The sequence below is a fragment of the Chelonoidis abingdonii genome, chromosome 1, assembly GCF_003597395.2.
Source record: "Chelonoidis abingdonii isolate Lonesome George chromosome 1, CheloAbing_2.0, whole genome shotgun sequence".
In the NCBI taxonomy this organism is placed as follows: Eukaryota; Metazoa; Chordata; order Testudines; family Testudinidae; genus Chelonoidis; species Chelonoidis abingdonii.
This window is the reverse complement of record NC_133769.1, coordinates 368,659,038-368,664,370: the sequence shown is the minus strand read 5'-3', so window position 1 is coordinate 368,664,370 and position 5,333 is coordinate 368,659,038. Positions and strand designations below refer to the sequence as shown.

The following is a 5,333-nucleotide window of genomic DNA, read 5'->3' as shown; positions in this document are numbered from 1 at the left end:
GTCCCTCTGTAAGGATTTGGGAAGTTTAAAGGTGGCTCTTTGAGGCAGATACATTCTTCCCCCCGCCGCACCTTCGAGCTGTGCGTTGTGCTGCTGTGTGGTAGGGTTAAACTACTGGGGACCGAATCTCAAATGTTCAGACTCACAACTAAGGCCAGTTTTTCCTTATTTCCCCTAAGAAAATTGTTGGCACAGCAGCTTCCAATGGTGGCACGTTGGGACAAGAAAGCCCAGTGGGGATCCAGCCACTATATCTGGGTGCCTAAATGGCCCTGTGGTGTGTTGCTTTGACATCTCAGAGCTGATGGAAATGTCAGGGGCAGATACTCCATTTGTTCCTTTTATTCAGCTAAGCATTTCCATGGCTTGTGCGGGTACTATCAGTAATAAGGCCAGATGTTCCAAAGCAAAGCAAGGGCGAGAAGGTGCAAGGAGCTTTCACATTCCTCTTCCAGCTTTCACACTCCACAGCATGTGGCCAAGTGAGGACAAGGTCATGGGTAAGATCACCTTCCAGGCCAGCAGTGCTAAGCTCTATGTAGGTGTCGTGTGTATGGCTCCCTGTGAGTCGAAGGTGGAGTTCCCATCCCAGTGTACACAAAGCCCCCACAAACCATGCTGTCTGAGTTACTCAGAAAACTCTCCTGCATCCTCTGCTTCCTGGTTCACTCAGCAGCCCCTCCTGCTGGGTCAGCCTAGATGCTTTTCCCCTCGGAACAGAGAAGCACCCGGTCACGAATCTGTTTTGGTTTTTACACACCGTACACAATGGGGTTCATCATGGGAGGAAAGAGGAGATAGAAACTGGCCAGCAGGATGTGTACTTGTGGGGTGAACATGGTGCCCCAACCTGTGCATTGTTGAGGAGAGAAACACTGGTGTGTAGACCATGCTAAGATGGCGCAAAGGTGGGAGCCACAGGTTCCCAAAGTCTTGAGCTGCTCTTCCTTGGATGCCAGGCTTAAGACAGCCCTTAGGATCTTGACATATGATAGGGAGATGAAAAAATCAGATCCAGCCCCACAATGAAGACAGTTACGATTGATCCATAGATGTTATTGAACCTGGTATTGGCACAGGCCAGCTTCACCATGGCCATGTGCTCACAGTAGCAATGGGAGATGACATGGGACCTGGCAGAAGGGCAGCCTTCTGAGGAGGAAGGGCAGAGGGATCACTAGCAGAACAGCCTGGGCCAAAGCCACCAGCCCGATCTTTGCTATCACTGAATTGGTCAGGATGGTGACATATCTCAGGGGTTGCAGATGGCCACTACCTGTCGAAGGCCATGGCCAGCAGGAGAGTAGACTCCAGGGTGGAGAATGAGTGAAGAAAAACATCTGCACCAGGCAGGCATTAAAGCTGATCTCCCTGGAATTAAACCAGAAGATGCTCAAGTATTTTTGGCATGGCAGTGTTGTGGATAAAAACCAGATCGATGACGGCCAGCATGGCGAGGAAATAGAACATGGGCTTATGTAGGGAGGGCTCTGTCTTGATAGTACATACAGAGGATGCAGTTTCCTAGAAGGGCCATGATGAACATTGAGCAGAAGGGAATGGAGATCCAGAGGGCAGAGCTTCCAGCCCGGGCATGCCCATCAGAAGAACATGGCTGGATCAGAGCCGGTGCCATTTGGGAGCTGACAGGTTGCCGTGCAGGAGCATCCTCTGCAAGTTTCACATCAACGTCTGTCCTGTCAATAAAACATAGGAGACGGCTGAACAGACACTATACACAAGTGTCTGGCTCACGGGCTACAAACTCCTTTGGGAACAGGATGACAAGGATCTGGAGCTGATAGAAACATTGATGGGTGGTAAATATCGAGGAGCTCAAATTAACGAAAAGCCTGGATGCAGGGATGTAAGTACAAAGTGATAAGATATCAGCTACTAACAGGACTCTTGAATCCATCAGGCAAAGGCATAACAAATTTCTAGTGGCTGGAAGTCGAAGCCTTCAGAGTGCAAACTGTGATTAAGATTCAACTGCAACTAAATGGAATTAAGATAGAATTAACCAGTTCAAGAGAACCATCAGAGGCTTAGTAAGTTCTCCATGGCTCAGGGTCTTTCAATAGAGATTGGATGTTCTCAGAGAGATGTTCTGGCTCAACCACAAGTTACCGGGCTACATGGCAGGAATCTATCGGGTGGGTTCTTTGGCCTGTGGTATTTCAGGGAAGTTAAAGCTAGATGGCCATAATGGACCCTTCTTGCCTTAAAAATCTACCACTCTATTCCATATTTCAAACAGGCCACTTCTATCAGGTTCTGGAGTTGGCTCAATTGGGTTCAGGTCTGGTGAAGTGCGCCAGCGCGGAAGGACTCTTTTTTTCAGAAAGACTTTCCAATTTTCCTGCATCAGATACCTTTGCATTACCTTTTCCTGTGTTAATGCATAGAGCGTTTCTTTCTTTTCAGTGCCATTCACCATGGTACCTGAGTGCTTGGGAGAGACACGATGAACTTCGTACTTCATTTAACATCTGCAGCTTACAGATTTTCAAAATTATATTTTGCTTTTGGAGAGTTTAGGCGCTTGTGTAAGATCAACCCGGATTGCGCCCCAGCCCACAAAAACATATTCAAACCCCCTGACCTCAGCCTACTCTCTTCTTACGCTGGGGAGTAGGGAGGGGAGGGGGATTTGGCACTCACTTGCCTGTGTAGCCAAGCCCTCTTCCTCCCCGATCTCTATCACATGCTGACAACATTCTGCAACCTGCGCAGTCACTCAGGGCTACAACCTGGCAGATGTCTTTGACCCCTCGCAACCTGCAATGTGTCACATCGCCCTCCAAATAATGTTGCCTAAGATCCCTACCACGTACTATCTACGCTAAGCAAAAACTCTCCTCCATCTCCATAACTCCACTCTTCTGGGGGCTTACCTGAAACTCCCCAAGCTCACTACCAGCTTGGATATTCTCGCTGCCACCAGATCAGGAATTGATGGGGCCTGATCCCCCCTTTCCTCTCTCTGGTGTCCCCAACCCTTCCTTGGGGGACACCCAGATTCCAAATCCCTTGGATGCTGCTAAAAGCAGGGAGAAAAACCCTTCCCCCCCTTCCTTTGCCTCTTGGTCTTGCCATCAGAAACCGGTTTCTCTGCTTCCCAAGAGATAAGCGTTCTCTACCCTCAGGACAATTGAGATGCAAAATACCAACAGCTTGGCTTTGCCTTTCCCGTGCCTGCCTTCGTGAGGGAGACAGATACCTGATACAGAGGTGATTCTTTTTTTCTCTTTCCCCGTAGCCTGCTCTTTCCCTGAAAGCAATAGGAAATAGCCCACAGCCTGGCTTTTCCCTTCCCTTTGCCTCCTAGGAAAAGAAACTTCCACACGTTTTAAAAGAAAAGTTTATATAAAAAAAAGAAAGAAATATAAAAACAATAATCAAAAAAGACCCCGAGTATACAAATTCCCGCCCCTGACTTTAAACAATCCAGTTCTCTGATTGGTCCTCTGGTCAGATGTTTGGTTACCCTTTCCAGGTAAAAGAAACTTAACCCTTACCTTACCTATCTACTTATGACACTGCCAACCTCCTCCACTCCGGTCCACATGCCCCTTCTCACACCTCCAAAGCACAAAATCCCTCCACAGGGTCCTTGTCCTCATCTTCAGAGTCCTTCACAGCTTTGTCTCCTTACTGATCCACACTTTTCTATTCTTGTGTTGTCTCCTATCCCCTCCACTCTGCTAGGGATGGAGCAACCACCTGTCTGTGTTTCCCACGCTGCCTCCCTAGTATAGAGCAGACCCCCTGAACCAGCCCACTCCCCATTCCTGCTTCACACCCATCCTTAAGACCCACTCCACCAAGGAACAATGGACCATCGGGTAGAGCTGATATGCATGTCTCTAACATAACAGATGCATATAATGGCAGGGGAAGATGGTCCATATTTTGGTTTATATTCCTTTATCTCCCCCTCCGTATGTTACAGAGGGCTTAATGTTTATGAAGAAAAGTTTCTGTGTGTGCACATGCATGTGTGAGTGTGTGTGTGTGTGTGAGATAGTGTGTGTGTCTATACAGTGCCTTGCACATTCTGAGTGCTATCTGACAATCAATAATTCTCAATATCTAGAGTACGTACAAAATCCCCCCAAATTCCCAATCATTTGGTGGAGGAATTTTAACACATATCTCCTGGCTCCATCCCGTCATTAGCTCTCAGGACTTTCCACCTTTGTTTGCACCCTCAATGATCTGCCAGCAGGACCTTGGCCACGGAGGCCCCTATACACCTGATTTGTGGGGGCAGTTATTTCAAAGTGCAAATGATGCCTTCAGAAAGGAAGGCCAAGTTTTAAAAAAAAGTGAGCCTCGGATGTAATCCGCATAGTCTCTTTCACATAAACTGCATTCCACAACCCCTGTCAGAATCCAGGCACTTTAATAGAAAGGAACTAAGACCAACGCTGAAGGCAAGAGAAGTCATCTGCCTGTGAAACCTCTAAAGAGCCACTCGGCACCACATTTTCAATCTTGGGTGTTGAAAGTATTTGTCTTCATCCACGCTTGGGCACATAGCTTGATTTTTAGGAGGTGCTGAACACCCATCAGCTCCCATTGAAAACCAGATCACTCACTTAGGTGAAAACCAGATCATTCATTCTAAATATAGACCATAGCTACTAGCAATAGGCAACCAAGTGTGATCAGGTGGGGAGCAATACAAAACTGCAGATGAAACAGGAAATTAAAATATACAGCAGCAGAATTTAGATCAGGTTTTGAACTTGCCCAGAATGTGGGTGTGTTTGGATCTGAGGTTCTGCTTCAGACCCGTCTGTGACTACAGAACAGTACAATTCCTTTGCGCACACAATTCGGATTTCATTGGTGAACTTACCAGAATCCTGCAGTGCTCCTTTCCTTTTCTAGGGCCTCACTCTCCCTCACGGGCTGTGAGAGGTCCACACGCTCAGCCGGAGCTGCCTGCCTTTGCTGAATTTATAGCCAAGGTGAGAGAACTCGCCTCCTCCTAGCAGGGGAATCTCTGCTTCCACTTTGTTCTCTGCATCAGACAGAGTTAACTCTTTCTCTTCAGTCTTGGGAGAAAAGAAACTGTTCCTGCATCATGGGAATGAGAGATAGAAAAGCCTTTTTCGGTCTCTCCTATACCAAGATCCCTCAGCCATTGCAGAACTGATCACTACAGTATATTCCCCAGTGTTCTGCCCAGTCTTGTTTTAAACAGACCAAGCAATGAACCTTCCACTACTTCCCTTAGGAGGCTGTATCCACCCCGGGGAGTCCATTAGTGCCCGGAGTAGCTTCACCGGCTACGCAAGAGGGTCACCCTGGCTGGACAGCTC

General features: G+C 47.7%; 1 pseudogene; it reads right to left on the bottom strand.

The window, feature by feature from the left end:
- Nucleotides 1-752: 752 nt before the first annotated feature.
- Nucleotides 753-2,440, bottom strand: LOC142046994 (olfactory receptor 52K1-like; annotated as a pseudogene).
- Nucleotides 2,441-5,333: the final 2,893 nt, after the last annotated feature.